Below are 18,714 nucleotides of genomic sequence, written 5' to 3' on the forward strand. Positions count from 1 at the left end.
AAGTTTATTAAGTCAGCTGTCCTCGTTAGTAACCTACAACTAGTTGTCCACAGTTAGATGTACAGAAATAAATCGATAAATATTATCTTGAATCAATCCACGACCCAGTGTATACGTATCCCAGTATTGATCACAACTCAAACTATATATATTTTGGAATTAACCTCAACCCTGTATAGCTAACTCCAACATTCACATATAGAGTGTCTATGGTTGTTCCGAAATATATATAGATGTGTCGACATGATAGGTCGAAACATTGTATACGTGTCTATGGTATCTCAAGATTACATAATATACAATACAAGTTGATTAAGTTATGGTTGGAATAGATTTGTTACCAATTTTCACGTAGCTAAAATGAGAAAAATTATCCAATCTTGTTTTACCCATAACTTCTTCATTTTAAATCCGTTTTGAGTGAATCAAATTGCTATGGTTTCATATTGAACTCTATTTTATGAATCTAAACAGAAAAGTATAGGTTTATAGTCGGAAAAATAAGTTACAAGTCGTTTTTGTAAAGGTAGTCATTTCAGTCGAAAGAACGACGTCTAGATGACCATTTTAGAAAACATACTTCCACTTTGAGTTTAACCATAATTTTTGGATATAGTTTCATGTTCATAATAAAAATCATTTTCTCTGAATAAAAACTTTTAAATCAAAGTTTATCATAGTTTTTAATTAACTAACCCAAAACAGCCCGCGGTGTTACTACGACGGCGTAAATCCGGTTTTACGGTGTTTTTCGTGTTTCCAGGTTTTAAATCATTAAGTTAGCATATCATATAGATATAGGACATGTGTTTAGTTGATTTTAAAAGTCAAGTTAGAAGGATTAACTTTTGTTTGCGAACAAGTTTAGAATTAACTAAACTATGTTCTAGTGATTACAAGTTTAAACCTTCGAATAAGATAGCTTTATATGTATGAATCGAATGATGTTATGAACATCATTACTACCTTAAGTTCCTTGGATAAACCTACTGGAAAAGAGAAAAATGGATCTAGCTTCAATGGATCCTTGGATGGCTCGAAGTTCTTGAAGCAGAATCATGACACGAAAACAAGTTCAAGTAAGATCATCACTTGAAATAAGATTGTTATAGTTATAGAAATTGAACCAAAGTTTGAATATGATTATTACCTTGTATTAGAATGATAACCTACTGTAAGAAACAAAGATTTCTTGAGGTTGGATGATCACCTTACAAGATTGGATGTGAGCTAGCAAACTTGAAAGTATTCTTGATTTTATGAAACTAGAACTTTTGGAATTTATGAAGAACACTTAGAACTTGAAGATAGAACTTGAGAGAGATCAATTAGATGAAGAAAATTGAAGAATGAAAGTGTTTGTAGGTGTTTTTGGTCGTTGGTGTATGGATTAGATATAAAGGATATGTAATTTTGTTTTCATGTAAATAAGTCATGAATGATTACTCATATTTTTGTAATTTTATGAGATATTTCATGCTAGTTGCCAAATAATGGTTCCCACATGTGTTAGGTGACTCACATGGGCTGCTAAGAGCTGATCATTGGAGTGTATATACCAATAGTACATACATCTAAAAGCTGTGTATTGTACGAGTACGAATACGGGTGCATACGAGTAGAATTGTTGATGAAACTGAACGAGGATGTAATTGTAAGCATTTTTGTTAAGTAGAAGTAATTTGATAAGTGTATTGAAGTCTTTCAAAAGTGTATAAATACATATTAAAACACTACATGTATATACATTTTAACTGAGTCGTTAAGTCATCGTTAGTCGTTACATGTAAGTGTTGTTTTGAAACCTTTAGGTTAACGATCTTGTTAAATGTTGTTAACCAAATGTTTATAATATTAAATGAGATTTTAAATTATTATATTATCATGATATTATCATGTATGAATATCTCTTAATATGATATATATACATTAAATGTCTTTACAACGATAATCGTTACATATATGTCTCGTTTAAAAATCATTAAGTTAGTAGTCTTGTTTTTACATATGTAGTTCATTGTTAATATACTTAATGATATGTTTACTTATCATAGTATCATGTTAACTATATATATATCCATATATATGTCATCATATAGTTTTTACAAGTTTTAACGTTCGTGAATCACCGGTCAACTTGGGTGGTCAATTGTCTATATGAAACATATTTCAATTAATCAAGTCTTAACAAGTTTGATTGCTTAACATGTTGGAAACATTTAATCATGTAAATATCAATCTCAATTAATATATATAAACATGGAAAAGTTCGGGTCACTACAGTACCTACCCGTTAAATAAATTTCGTCCCGAAATTTTAAGCTGTTGAAGGTGTTGACGAATCTTCTGGAAATAGATGCGGGTATTTCTTCTTCATCTGATCTTCACGCTCCCAGGTGAACTCGGGTCCTCTACGAGCATTCCATCGAACCTTAACAATTGGTATCTTGTTTTGCTTAAGTCTTTTAACCTCACGATCCATTATTTCGACGGGTTCTTCAATGAATTGAAGTTTTTCGTTGATTTGGATTTCATCTAACGGAATAGTGAGATCTTCTTTAGCAAAACATTTCTTCAAATTCGAGACGTGGAAAGTGTTATGTACAGACGCGAGTTGTTGAGGTAACTCAAGTCGGTAAGCTACTGGTCCGACACGATCAATAATCTTGAATGGTCCAATATACCTTGGATTTAATTTCCCTCGTTTACCAAATCGAACAACGCCTTTCCAAGGTGCAACTTTAAGCATGACCATCTCTCTAATTTCAAATTCTATATCTTTTCTTTTAATGTCAGCGTAGCTCTTTTGTCGACTTTGGGCGGTTTTCAACCGTTGTTGAATTTGGATGATCTTCTCGGTAGTTTCTTGTATAATCTCCGGACCCGTAATCTGTCTATCCCCCACTTCACTCCAACAAATCGGAGACCTGCACTTTCTACCATAAAGTGCTTCAAACGGCGCCATCTCAATGCTTGAATGGTAGCTGTTGTTGTAGGAAAATTCTGCTAACGGTAGATGTCGATCCCAACTGTTTCCGAAATCAATAACACATGCTCGTAGCATGTCTTCAAGCGTTTGTATCGTCCTTTCGCTCTGCCCATCAGTTTGTGGATGATAGGCAGTACTCATGTCTAGACGAGTTCCTAATGCTTGCTGTAATGTCTGCCAGAATCTTGAAATAAATCTGCCATCCCTATCAGAGATAATAGAGATTGGTATTCCATGTCTGGATATGACTTCCTTCAAATACAGTCGTGCTAACTTCTCCATCTTGTCATCTTCTCTTATTGGCAGGAAGTGTGCTGATTTGGTGAGACGATCAACTATTACCCAAATAGTATCAAAACCACTTGCAGTCCTTGGCAATTTAGTGATGAAATCCATGGTAATGTTTTCCCATTTCCATTCTGGGATTTCGGGTTGTTGAAGTAGACCTGATGGTTTCTGATGCTCAGCTTTGACCTTAGAACATGTCAAACATTCTCCTACGTATTTAGCAACATCGGCTTTCATACCCGGCCACCAAAAATGTTTCTTGAGATCCTTGTACATCTTCCCCGTTCCAGGATGTATTGAGTATCTGGTTTTATGAGCTTCTCTAAGTACCATTTCTCTCATATCTCCAAATTTTGGTACCCAAATCCTTTCAGCCCAATACCGGGTTCCGTCTTCCCGAATATTAAGATGCTTCTCCGATCCTTTGGGTATTTCATCCTTTAAATTTTCCTCTTTTAAAACTCCTTGTTGCGCCTCCTTTATTTGAGTAGTAATGTTATTATGAATCATTATATTCATAGATTTTACTCGAATGGGTTCTCTGTCCTTCCTGCTCAAGGCATCGGCTACCACATTTGCCTTCCCCGGGTGGTAACGAATCTCAAAGTCATAATCATTCAATAATTCAATCCACCTACGCTGCCTCATATTCAGTTGTTTCTGATTAAATATGTGTTGAAGACTTTTGTGGTCGGTATATATAATACTTTTGACCCCATATAAGTAGTGCCTCCAAGTCTTTAATGCAAAAACAACCGCGCCTAATTCCAAATCATGCGTCGTATAATTTTGTTCGTGAATCTTCAATTGTCTAGACGCATAAGCAATCACCTTCGTTCGTTGCATTAATACACAACCGAGACCTTGCTTTGATGCATCACAATAAATCACAAAATCATCATTCCCTTCAGGCAATGACAATATAGGTGCCGTAGTTAGCTTTTTCTTCAATAACTGAAACGCTTTCTCTTGTTCATCATTCCATTCAAATTTCTTCCCTTTATGCGTTAATGCAGTCAAGGGTTTTGCTATTCTGGAAAAGTCTTGGATGAACCTTCTGTAGTAACCAGCTAGTCCTAAAAACTGGCGTATGTGTTTCGGAGTTTTCGGGGTTTCCCACTTTTCAACAGTTTCTATCTTTGCCGGATCCACCTTAATACCTTCTTTGTTCACTATGTGACCGAGGAATTGAACTTCTTCCAACCAAAATGCACACTTTGAAAACTTAGCGTACAATTCTTCCTTCCTCAATACTTCTAACACCTTTCTCAAATGTTCACCGTGTTCTTGGTCATTCTTTGAGTAAATAAGTATGTCATCAATGAAAACAATGACAAACTTGTCAAGGTATGGTCCACACACTCGGTTCATAAGGTCCATGAACACAGCTGGTGCATTAGTTAAACCAAACGGCATGACCATAAACTCGTAATGACCGTAACGTGTTCTGAAAGCAGTCTTTGGAATATCATCTTCTTTCACCCGCATTTGATGATACCCGGAACGTAAGTCAATCTTTGAATAAACAGACGAGCCTTGTAGTTGATCAAATAAGTCGTCGATTCTCGGTAGTGAGTAGCGGTTCTTGATGGTAAGTTTGTTCAACTCTCGGTAGTCGATACATAACCTGAATGTACCATCTTTCTTCTTGACAAACAAAACAGGAGCTCCCCACGGTGATGTGCTTGGTCGAATGAAACCACGCTCTAAAAGTTCTTGTAATTGGCTTTGTAGTTCTTTCATCTCGCTGGGTGCGAGTCTGTGAGGAGCACGAGCTATTGGTGCAGCTCCTGGTACAACATCTATTTGAAATTCAACGGATCGATATGGGGGTAATCCCGGTAATTCTTTCGGAAATACATCAGGAAATTCTTTTGCGACGGGAACATCATTCATGCTCTTTTCTTCAGTTTGTACTTTCTCGACATGTGCTAGAACAGCATAGCAACCTTTTCTTATTAGTTTTTGTGCCTTCAAATTACTAATAAGATGTAGCTTCGTGTTGCCCTTTTCTCCGTACACCATTAAGGGTTTTCCTTTTTCTCGTATAATGCGAATTGCATTTTTGTAACAAACGATCTCCGCTTTCACTTCTTTCAACCAGTCCATACCGATTATCACATCAAAACTCCCTAACTCTACTGGTATCAAATCAATCTTAAATGTTTCACTAACCAGTTTAATTTCTTGATTCCGACATATATTATCTACTGAAATTAATTTACCATTTGCTAATTCGAGTAAAAATTTACTATCCAAAGGCGTCAATGGACAACTTAATTTAGCACAAAAATCTCTACTCATATAGCTTCTATCCGCGCCCGAATCAAATAAAACGTAAGCAGATTTATTGTCAATAAGAAACGTACCCGTAACAAGCTCCGGGTCTTCCTGTGCCTCTGCCACATTAATATTGAAAACTCTTCCGCGGCCTTGTCCATTCGTGTTCTCCTGGTTCGGGCAATTTCTAATAATGTGGCCCGGTTTTCCACATTTATAACAAACTACATTGGCATAACTTGCTCCGACACTACTTGCTCCGCCATTACTCGTTCCGACACCATTTGTTCCTTTCGTTCTATTAACCCCTGGTCCATAGACCTCACACTTCGCCGCGCTATGACCATTTCTTTTACACTTGTTGCAAAATTTGGTGCAGAACCCCGAGTGATACTTTTCACACCTTTGGCATAGCTGCTTCTGATTGTTGTTGTTGTTGCGGTTATTATTGTTGTTGGGATGATTGTTGTAGTTGCTGTTGCTGTTGTTGTTGTTGTTGGGCCGTTTGTTGTAGTTGCGATTGATGTTGCGATTGTTGGAATAATTGTTGCGATTATTGTTGTAATTGCTGTTGTTGTTGTATTGGTGATTCTTATCACCGTTTTCCTCCCACTTTCTTTTGACTTGCTTCACATTGGCCTCTTCAGCAGTCTGTTCTTTAATTCTTTATTCAATTTAGTTCACGAGTTTGTGAGCCATTCTACATGCCTGTTGTATGGAGGCGGGCTCGTGTGAACTTATATCTTCTTGGATTCTTTCCGGTAATCCTTTCACAAACGCGTCGATCTTCTCTTCCTCATCTTCGAATGCTCCCGGACACAATAGGCACAATTCTATGAATCGTCTTTCGTACGTGGTAATATCAAATCCTTGGGTTCGTAACCCTCTAAGTTCTGTCTTGAGCTTATTGACCTCAGTTCTGGGACGATACTTCTCGTTCATCAAGTGCTTGAATGCTGACCACGGTAGTGCGTACGCATCGTCTTGTCCCACTTGCTCTAGATAGGTATTCCACCATGTTAACGCAGAACCTGTGAAGGTATGCGTAGCGTACTTTACTTTGTCCTCTTCAGTACACTTACTTATGGCAAACACCGATTCGACCTTCTCGGTCCACCGTTTCAATCCGATCGGTCCTTCGGTTCCATCAAATTCCAAAGGTTTGCAGGCAGTGAATTCTTTGTAGGTGCATCCTACACGATTTCCTGTACTGCTAGATCCAAGGTTATTGTTGGTATGTAGCGCAGCCTGTACTGCGGCTATGTTTGAAGCTAGAAAAGTACGGAATTCCTCTTCATTCATATTCACGGTGTGTCGAGTAGTTGGTGCCATTTCCTTCAAAATAGTTAAATGGAACAAGTTAATCATACAGAATATTAAGAGTAGTTAATAGTATTTCGTAGCATAATATGAACTCATTATAAAAGCTTTTTCTTCATATTAGCGTTTTATAAGTTTAAATTCGGGTAGTACCTACCCGTTAAGTTCATACTTAGTAGCTAATATACAATTCAACTACTACAATTCTATATGAAAAACTGATTATAATAATATTTCGCGTTCAAACTTTTATACAATATTTTACAAACTTACAATACCGCTTATTTTACATAAAGCATGAAATATAGCACACAATAACTTTGATACAAGATAGTTGTGAAGATAATTCTAGCTAGTACACAAGTCGTTCAGCAAAGGCAATAAAGACACGTAATTCATACGTCCAGAAACAAGTCATGCATTCTGGTTTTACTAGGACTACTTCCCATCCTTTGTCTTGTGCAACATAACCGTTATGGCCGTTGATAAGACAGCGTGTTGTAACGTCGTCAAAGGGACGAGGGTTACGTAATGTCCAACAGTCCCGTAATAATCTAAAAACCTCATTTCTTACCCCAATTACCGACTCCGTCACTTGTGGGAACGTTTTGTTTAATAGTTGTAGCCCGATGTTCTTGTTCTCACTTTGGTGAGAAGCGAACATTACTAATCCGTAAGCATAACATGCTTCTTTATGTTGCATGTTAGCCGCTTTTTCTAAATCACGAAGTCCAATATTCGGATATATTGAGTCAAAATAATTTCTTAACCCATTGCGTAAAATAGCATTTGGGTTCCCCGCAATATATGCGTCAAAGTAAACACATCGTAACTTATGGATTTCCCAATGTGATATCCCCCATCTTCCGAACGAAAGCCTTTTATAAACCAAGGCATTCTTGGAACGTTCTTCGAATGTCTTACAAACTGATCTCGCCTTAAATAGTTGTGCCGAAGAATTCTGACCGACTCTAGACAAGATTTCATCAATCATGTCTCTGGGTAGGTCTCTTAAAATATTGGGTTGTCTATCCATTTTGTGTTTTTATACTGTAAAATAGACAAGAGTTAGATTCATAAAAAAAAAAATACTTATTAATACAAGCAATTTTTACATATATCATAAAGCATAAGCACACTATATTACATATATTACACCACACGAATACAACTATCTTATTTCGACTCGCTTGTTTCTTCTTCTTCGGTTTTGGTTCGTTTTGCCAAGTTTCTAGGGATATATGATGTTCCCCTAATACGAGCCGTCGTGATCCACATTGGTTTAGAAAAACCTGGTGGTTTAGAGGTTCCCGGGTCATTGTTACAACTTAAGGACTTCGGGGGTTGACGATACATATAAAGTTCATCGGGGTTGGAATTAGATTTCTCTATTTTTATGCCCTTTCCCTTATTATTTTCTTTTGCCTTTTTAAATTCAGTTGGGGTAATTTCTATAACATCATCGGAATTCTCGTCGGAATCCGATTCATCGGAGAATTGGTAATCCTCCCAATATTTTGCTTCCTTGGCGGAAACACCATTGACCATAATTAACCTTGGTCGGTTGGTTGAGGATTTTCTTTTACTTAACCGTTTTATTATTTCCCCCACCGGTTCTATTTCTTCATCCGGTTCCGATTCTTCTTCCGGTTCCGATTCTTCTTCCGGTTCCGACTCTTCTTCCGGTTCCTCTTCGGGAACTTGTGAATCAGTCCACGAATCATTCCAATTTACATTTGACTCTTCATTATTATTAGGTGAGTCAATGGGACTTGTTCTAGAGGTAGACATCTATCACATAATATCAAACGCGTTAAGAGATTAATATATCACATAATATTCACATGTTAGAAATATATAGTTTCCAACAAAATTTGTTAAGCAATCATTTTTCAAGTAAACACGGTCGAAATCCAGACTCACTAATGCATCCTAACAAACTAGATAAGACACACTAATGCAAAATTCTGGTTCTCTAAGACCAACGCTCTGATACCAACTGAAATGTCCCGTTCTTATTGATTAAAAACGTTCCATATTAATTGATTTCGTTGCGAGGTTTTGACCTCTATATGAGACGTTTTTCAAAGACTGCATTCATTTTTAAAACAAACCATAACCTTTATTTCATAGATAAAGGTTTTAAAAAGCTTTACGTAGATTATCAAATAATGATAATCTAAAATATCCTGTTTACACACGACCATTACATAATGGTTTACAATACAAATATGTTACAACAAAATAAGTTTCTTGAATGCAGTTTTTACACATTATCATACAAGCATGGACTCCAAATCTCGTCCTTATTTAACTATGCGACAGCGGAAGCTCTTAATAATCACCTGAGAATAAACATGCTTAAAACGTCAACAAAAATGTTGGTGAGTTATAGGTTTAACCTATATATATCAAATCATAATAATAGACCACAAGATTTCATATTTCAATACACATCCCATACATAGAGATAAAAATCATTCATATGGTGAACACCTGGTAACCGACATTAACAAGATTCATATATAAGAATATCCCCATCATTCCGGGACACCCTTCGGATATGATATAAATTTCGAAGTACTAAAGCATCCGGTACTTTGGATGGGGCTTGTTGGGCCCGATAGATCTATCTTTAGGATTCGCGTCAATTAGGGTGTCTGTTCCCTAATTCTTAGATTACCAGACTTAATAAAAAGGGGCATATTCGATTTCGATAATTCAACCATAGTATGTAGTTTCACGTACTTGTGTCTATTTTGTAAATCATTTATAAAACCTGCATGTATTCTCATCCCAAAAATATTAGATTTTAAAAGTGGGACTATAACTCACTTTCACAGATTTTTACTTCGTCGAGAAGTAAGACTTGGCCACTGGTTGATTCACGAACCTATAACAATATATACATATATATCAAAGTATGTTCAAAATATATTTACAACACTTTTAATATATTTTGATGTTTTAAGTTTATTAAGTCAGCTGTCCTCGTTAGTAACCTACAACTAGTTGTCCACAGTTAGATGTACAGAAATAAATCGATAAATATTATCTTGAATCAATCCACGACCCAGTGTATACGTATCTCAGTATTGATCACAACTCAAACTATATATATTTTGGAATCAACCTCAACCCTGTATAGCTAACTCCAACATTCACATATAGAGTGTCTATGGTTGTTCCGAAATATATATAGATGTGTCGACATGATAGGTCGAAACATTGTATACGTGTCTATGGTATCTCAAGATTACATAATATACAATACAAGTTGATTAAGTTATGGTTGGAATAGATTTGTTACCAATTTTCACGTAGCTAAAATGAGAAAAATTATCCAATCTTGTTTTACCCATAACTTCTTCATTTTAAATCCGTTTTGAGTGAATCAAATTGCTATGGTTTCATATTGAACTCTATTTTATGAATCTAAACAGAAAAGTATAGGTTTATAGTCGGAAAAATAAGTTACAAGTCATTTTTGTAAAGGTAGTCATTTCAGTCGAAAGAACGACGTCTAGATGACCATTTTAGAAAACATACTTCCACTTTGAGTTTAACCATAATTTTTGGATATAGTTTCATGTTCATAATAAAAATCATTTTCTCTGAATAAAAACTTTTAAATCAAAGTTTATCATAGTTTTTAATTAACTAACCCAAAACAGCCCGCGGTGTTACTACGACGGCGTAAATCCGGTTTTACGGTGTTTTTCGTGTTTCCAGGTTTTAAATCATTAAGTTAGCATATCATATAGATATAGGACATGTGTTTAGTTGATTTTAAAAGTCAAGTTAGAAGGATTAACTTTTGTTTGCGAACAAGTTTAGAATTAACTAAACTATGTTCTAGTGATTACAAGTTTAAACCTTCGAATAAGATAGCTTTATATGTATGAATCGAATGATGTTATGAACATCATTACTACCTTAAGTTCCTTGGATAAACCTACTGGAAAAGAGAAAAATGGATCTAGCTTCAATGGATCCTTGGATGGCTCGAAGTTCTTGAAGCAGAATCATGACACGAAAACAAGTTCAAGTAAGATCATCACTTGAAATAAGATTGTTATAGTTATAGAAATTGAACCAAAGTTTGAATATGATTATTACCTTGTATTAGAATGATAACCTACTGTAAGAAACAAAGATTTCTTGAGGTTGGATGATCACCTTACAAGATTGGATGTGAGCTAGCAAACTTGAAAGTATTCTTGATTTTATGAAACTAGAACTTTTGGAATTTATGAAGAACACTTAGAACTTGAAGATAGAACTTGAGAGAGATCAATTAGATGAAGAAAATTGAAGAATGAAAGTGTTTGTAGGTGTTTTTGGTCGTTGGTGTATGGATTAGATATAAAGGATATGTAATTTTGTTTTCATGTAAATAAGTCATGAATGATTACTCATATTTTTGTAATTTTATGAGATATTTCATGCTAGTTGCCAAATGATGGTTCCCACATGTGTTAGGTGACTCACATGGGCTGCTAAGAGCTGATCATTGGAGTGTATATACCAATAGTACATACATCTAAAAGCTGTGTATTGTACGATAATCGTTAAATGTCTTTACAACGATAATCGTTACATATATACATTAAATGTCTTTACAATGATAAATGTCTTTACAACGATAATCGTTAAATGTCTTTACAACGATAATCGTTACATATATGTCTCGTTTAAAAATCATTAAGTTAGTAGTCTTGTTTTTACATATGTAGTTCATTGTTAATATACTTAATGATATGTTTACTTATCATAGTATCATGTTAACTATATATATATCCATATATATGTCATCATATAGTTTTTACAAGTTTTAACGTTCGTGAATCACCGGTCAACTTGGGTGGTCAATTGTCTATATGAAACATATTTCAATTAATCAAGTCTTAACAAGTTTGATTGCTTAACATGTTGGAAACATTTAATCATGTAAATATCAATCTCAATTAATATATATAAACATGGAAAAGTTCGGGTCACTACATTACCCTAGATAGGTTTTCCGGAATAACCCTTCACCGGTGTTTGAAAAATATTTTTGTGGGTTTGGTGGGTTTCAGATTTGAAAATTTTAGCTCAAAACTTACGGTTTTGTGTCACCCACTTGCTAACCTTGTATTGGGAAAGTAACACGTCCAGTATACTTATTCCGTATATTACCTTTCGATAAACTACCCTCCGGTTGTAAAGGAAAGCGTTGAACAAGCAACTGTTAAGGCAATGTCCCCTGAAATGCTTTTAATTATGGTCTATAACGTGTCGGATGCAATTACTATCCTTGGTAGGAGTAATAGTAAAGCTCACCCTTATAATTTTTCGGTTTGGTACAAGGTCCTGTCTTCGACCAGACTATGCAACCACCGTTCTTACGGTTGACACCTGATTTAGTTCAGGTGACCTAATGAATTCCAGGTGAATTCCTAAGATTTTACGTTCAATGGTAATGAACGCATTAAAAATAGGGTTTTCAGAAAACAAATCGGTTTGTAATTTTAATCAAAATATTTTCTCGTTCAAGCTCGAGTTTAGATATCATCAAATTCCATGAGTTTGTAATTCTCAATCTTTAAGGTCAATCTCAAGGATTGAGTAATATCAGTCTTAAAAGCTGATTTTTGATCTTTTAAGGAGATTATCCTTTCTGGGGATCTGATTCATTAGTCTTATCAAGCTAATTTGCACGACGTCCTCCCCATTTTACGAGACAGATCCTCTCATTGTTAGGATAAGTCTGACCACTTGGCGACCCTGTTTGATGCTGAGGTCCGTGGATTTCCTGCTGATTTTAGTGATGACTTTTCTAGATTTTTCGTCAACCTACAGCTGGTCTGGACGACAACTTCATGACCTAAATCAAGAAGCGCGTGTCTTTTTTGGAAGACTTTACTTCCTTTTAATGATGGAATTGATTCATCGTGTAGATCCATATTTCTTACAGTAAATCGGGTAAAACTTTTTAGTTTAGTCCAAAGCAAAAGCATCTTCAGTTATTTGTAAAAAAATATGTGATATATGTTTTAAATAACTTGGTAAATTTTTCCCACACTTGGCTTTTATTTTCTTTTATTTGCCTTTTTATTGTCCTCTATTCCATTTTAAATGAATTCTAACATTTTGGTTTGTTTCTCAATTTATGTCCTTTCTGAGGTAACAATAATTTCGGTGTTAACACCTAGTTTTATCATTCATAAATATGTATAAACATGATTTTGAGTTCATTTAATTGAAAATTTTGAAAAATTTTACTAGAATTGGGTAGTCAGTATATAAGACTAGAGCTGTTCTTTATTATCAGAGAGCACTAGATTCTAATACAACTACTGCGTTACTAGTATTTTTAATGGTAACCAAGTGTTTAAGTTAAAAATTTTAAAAATCCGAAAGAATTTAACCCCTTCCCACACTTAAGATCTTGCAATGCCCTCAATTGCAAGAAATCAGTAACAATTTAAATTATTGAGGGTGATTAGCGTAGAAAAATGATTAAATTTTACCAAAGTTTTCAAACATATTGGCGTTTGTTTGCTGAATGATAAATGGTGCACATCATTTGTTCATTCCGTCTTGTTGTTATATCATATTTGTTTTTCATTTTGTCATCAAAATTAGTAGCTTTTGCTGAACTTAATGCCAGTCTTTGAAAATGCGCTGTTTTACCCTGTTTTGTACATGAGAAAAACTACAAACATATATATACATATTTTTGAAGTTTGGTATATATCCTCACTTTCAAAAATTTATAAAATCTAATATTTTTTTTGGCATACTTTAAATCAATAAAATTAAAAATAATGATAACAAAATTTGTCGCCCCATCCTTGGGTAAAGCAATTTCGGTTCAACGACCTAATCTTCAACTCACGACGAATTTTAGAAATCATTTTTTTAAACTTAATTAAATAAAGTAAATTTTATTTTTTAAATTCACACCAAACTTAAATTTAAAATACATAAAATTAAAAATTCATATTATTATTATAAATTCACACCAAACTTATATTATATTTTTGTTTTTATACATACAAACTTATATTAGTATTTACAATTTTAAATATATTGATTTTTAAAAGTTTTACAATATTAATTTAATATTAATTTTCAAAACAAAGTAAAAATAAAATTAAAAATCTTTTTGGTCTTTTATCCCACTTTAATCAATCAAATATTATCAAAAATATACGCCCCTCTTTTCGGTAAAGTAATTTTGGCTATTTTACCTAGTTTTACTCCTGACGAATTTCTGAAATATTTTGGGTTGATTGATTAAAGATATTTATACCTTAAGAATAAACGGTAAATTTTGCAGTGATGTAATAAATTTTTGTATGATATCAATAATTTTGATCGCAAAACCTAATTTTATTGAATACCAATTTAATACTTTATAGCGAACGATTTAGCGTTTATTATCAAAAGGTTAAAAATAATAATAAAAATAAAAATAAAAACTGTACATACATACCTGTGAAATAGAATTCTTAGTGACCTGCTTTAGCCCACTTATAAGATAGTCGGACTAATTGGTTTTCCATAGCTACATAGGCGTAACCTCGAGCATTCAACGTTTTTCTTCTAAACATATGAACGGTCCATCTCTGTATAAAGTAACAAACTCGGTATTGGAATATGTCTGATTCGTCGAGCATTTTCCTTCGTGTGACCCTTTTCCGCATTTGTAACTTATTATTTTCGTTCCTGGATTCTTTTCTTACTCCGTCCAATTTACTTCTGATTAATGATACTATTTCACTTGGAAGGGCGTCATTATTACGTTTAGTAATTAAAGCGTGTAGCATTAGACCATGGTTTAATTCACAGGAAGTCTTCATCTCGTAAAACCTAAAAAAAAAAATTTAGAATGGGGGGAGAAGACTAGTTCTTTAGGGTCTGCTAGGGAAAGACCATTCGGATTTCATTCTCGAGAACTACACGAAAACAGAACATCTAACTCTAACAGAAATACATATTACCCTAAAAAGATTCGAACCTCCCCACACTTAGTTAGATGTGGTGTTGAAATTGTGATTAACGTTATTTTCAATTGGATTATCAACAATTTGTATATCTCTGACTTTTTCTTCAATCCATTTGTTGATTTCCTCCGTATCTTTCACAAATTCAACTAACATCGCCTTTTCTTTTGGCGATAAATTGGATATTAATCGGTTACATAACTTAAAGTTTCCCTTAATCTTAGCATCGTGAATCCGTTTATAAAGTTTCTTCGTTGAACTGTTAAAAACGGGTTCATCTAATTTCTTATCATCAACGGGGTTCTTTGTGATCTGATCATCATTAAGTGTTTCTTCATCTTCTCCACACTTATGCGTTTATATTGGTCTAACAGTTTTGGTTGGTGGAGATCTAAACTTTCGGTTCACAAAGGTGATCGATTTATCATCATCCCTAAGTGTCATTCTACCTTCTCTTACATCAATGAATGCCTCTGTGGTTGCTAAAAATGGGCGACCTAAAATTAGAGAAATATCAAGGTTTTCCTCCATATTAATCACTATGAAGTTTGCAACAAAGGTCAAACTTCCCACGTTAACAAGTAAATTATTTGCTATTCCAACCGGGTGTTAAATGGTTAGGTCAAATGATTGAACACCTATTTTGGTTGGTTTTAATTTACCCATACCTAATCTTTTGTATAAGGAAAGAGGCATAATATTTGCACTTGCTCCTAAATCTGCGAGTCCATTATATACAGCACCATCATTAAGAAAGCAAGAAATGATAAATTCACCCGGGTCTCCTGCTTTAGTAAGTCGAGTTGGTTTGTAAACCTTTTTCGGGTGTTCTTTTCTTAGTTCTTTCACTTCTATTTGAACTTCTTGTTCACATTTTTCTTCATTTCTTTGAATGGGAGGTTTGTATAAGAATTCTTCTTCATCACTCCAATTTGAATCCTCCCTATTTTCCAATTTTGATTTTTCATATGTTGTTGATAACATATTTATGTTTTCATTTTTAGGGTTTTCTTGGGTGGTGAAATTATGATTGACTTCATTATCAACTTCCATCGGACGATGTATGTAATGTTTAACTCTGTGACCATTAACTTTAAATTCAATCCCATTTAAATTTATTAACTCTACTATTCCATATGGGAAAACTCTTTTGACTATGAATGGTTCAGACCATCTTGATTTCAATTTTCCAGGAAATAGCTTGAATCGTGAATTGAAAAGAAGAACTCTGTCTCCTTCTTTAAATTCTTTTGAACTTCTGATTCTTTTATCATGCCATTTCTTCGTTCTTTCCTTATAGATTAAGGAATTTTCATATGCTTCATGTCTTAATTCTTCTAATTCATTTAATTGACTTAACCGTAGACGTCCAGCTTCATGTAAATCAAGATTACAAGTCTTCAAAGCCCAAAATGCTTTGTGTTCAATTTCTACTGGAAGATGACATGCTTTTCCGTAAACGAGTCTAAAAGGTGTGGTTCCAATTGGAGTTTTGTAGGCTGTTCTAAAAGCCCAGAGCGCATCCTCCAATTTAATGGACCATTCCTTCGAATTTGATCCTACAATTTTCTCTAGAATACGTTTTAAAGCTCGGTTGGTATATTCAACTTGTCCACTTGTTTGTGGATGATATGCAGTGGAGATTTTATGAGTTACTCCTTATCTTTTGAGAACTTTCTCAAGTTGATTATTACAGAAATGAGTACCCCGATCACTTATTAAAGCTTTCGGTGTTCCGAACCTTGCAAAAAGACGTTTTAAAAAGGTGACTACAACTCGTGCATCGTTAGTTGGGAGAGCTTGTGCTTCCGCCCATTTAGATACATAATCAATGGCAACGAGAATGTAGAGATTATTATGAGATTTTGGAAATGGACCCATAAAGTCAATACCCCAAATATCAAATACTTCACATACTTGAATGACATTTTGTGGCATTTCATCACGTTGACATGCCCTTTGACTTATCTCTCCGAATACACATCGGCGTATTATTCTATCGGGACAACTTTTAAACAAATGTGGATCTTCCCAAAAATAGTGTTTTATATCACTAAAGAATTTCTTTCATTTTTGGTACGACAACCCTTTTTCAAGGAATCCACATACTAAGTAGTTTGCATAGTCTGCAAACCATGGAATTTCATTATAATCTATCTTCAATAGATATTCATCAGGAAAGTTGTCTTGTATGGCCGATTCATTTAGAACTTCTAATTCGGGATTTTCTAGACGAGAAAGATGATCAGCGGCGAGATTTTCTGCTCCCTTTTTATCTCAGATTTCAATATCAAACTCTTGTAAGAGTAAGATCTAACGGATTAATCTTGGTTTGGCATCTTGTTTTGAAAATAGGTATCTAAGAGCAAAATGGTCGGTATAGACCACCGTTTTAGCTAGAACAAGATATGAACGAAATTTGTCAAAAGCAAAGACAATAGCAAGGAGTTCTTTTTCAGTAGTTGTGTAATTCGTTTGTGCTCCTTGTAACGTCTTACTAGCATAATATATAGGTTGAAATCGTTTTTCAATTCTTTGTCCTAAAACGGCTCCCATTGCAAAATCACTTGCATCGCACATAAGTTCAAACGGTAGATTCCAATTTGGAGTTATCATGATCGGTGCATTAGTGAGTTTTTCTTTAAGTATATTAAAAGATTTGATGCAATCATCTGAAAAGATGAATGGAGCATCCTTTTCTAGTAGTTTATTCATAGGAGTGGCAATTTTAGAAAAATATTTTATGAAACGTCGGTAAAAACCGGCATGCCCTAGAAAACTCGTAACTCCTCTAACATTGGTGGGATGTGGAAGTTTAGCAATTACATCTACTTTAGCTCTATCCACTTCAATTGCTTCCTTTGAGATTTTATGTCCAAGAACGATGCCTTCTTTGACCATGAAATGGCATTTCTCCCAATTAATAACTAGATTTGATTGTTCGCATCTAATAAGCATTCGTTCAAGATTAACTAGACATGTTTCAAAAGTATCACCGAAGACTGAAAAGTCATCCATGAAAACTTCCATGCATTCTTCTATCATGTCGTGAAAGATCGCCATCATGCACCTTTGAAAGGTTGCAGGGGCGTTGCAAAGTCCAAATGGCATGCGTTTGTAAGCAAAAGTACCATAAGGGCACGTGAACGTGGTTTTCTCTTGGTCCTCGGGTGCTATTGGAATTTGAAAATATCCGGAAAAACCATCAAGAAAACAATAGTAACTATTTTCGGCTAATCTTTCCAACATTTGATCAATGAAAGGTAAGGGAAAGTGATCTTTTCTGGTGGCGTCATTTAATTTTCTATAATCAATACAAACACGCCATCCTGTTACAGTCCTAGTAGGAATAAGCTCATTTTTCTCATTTGTGATGACAGTCATGCCACCCTTCTTAGGTACCCATTGAACTGGGCTTACCCATGGACTATCAGAGATTGGATAAATTAAACATGCATCAAGCAGTTTAATAATTTCTTTCTTAACAACATCTTGCATATTAGGATTTAGTCTTCGTTGGCACTGCACATACATTTTATGACCTTCTTCCATAAGGATTTTATGTGTGCAATACGAAGGACTTATTCCTTTAATGTCATGAATCTTCCATGCAATGGCTGGTTTATGAGCTTTTAGCACAGAAATGAGTTTAGATTTTTCATTTTCAGTAAGAGAAGACGATATTATTACAGGTAATTCAGATTCACCATGTAAATAAGCATATTCCAAATGGTTTGGAAGTGTCTTTAACTCTAATGTCGGTGGTTCTTCTATCGATGATTTATATCGATATCTGTCTTCTTCTTTTAACATTTGAATTTCTTCTGTTGTTGGTTCATATCC

The sequence above is a fragment of the Rutidosis leptorrhynchoides genome, chromosome 7 (assembly GCF_046630445.1).
Source record: "Rutidosis leptorrhynchoides isolate AG116_Rl617_1_P2 chromosome 7, CSIRO_AGI_Rlap_v1, whole genome shotgun sequence".
NCBI classification, from domain to species: domain Eukaryota; kingdom Viridiplantae; phylum Streptophyta; class Magnoliopsida; order Asterales; family Asteraceae; genus Rutidosis; species Rutidosis leptorrhynchoides.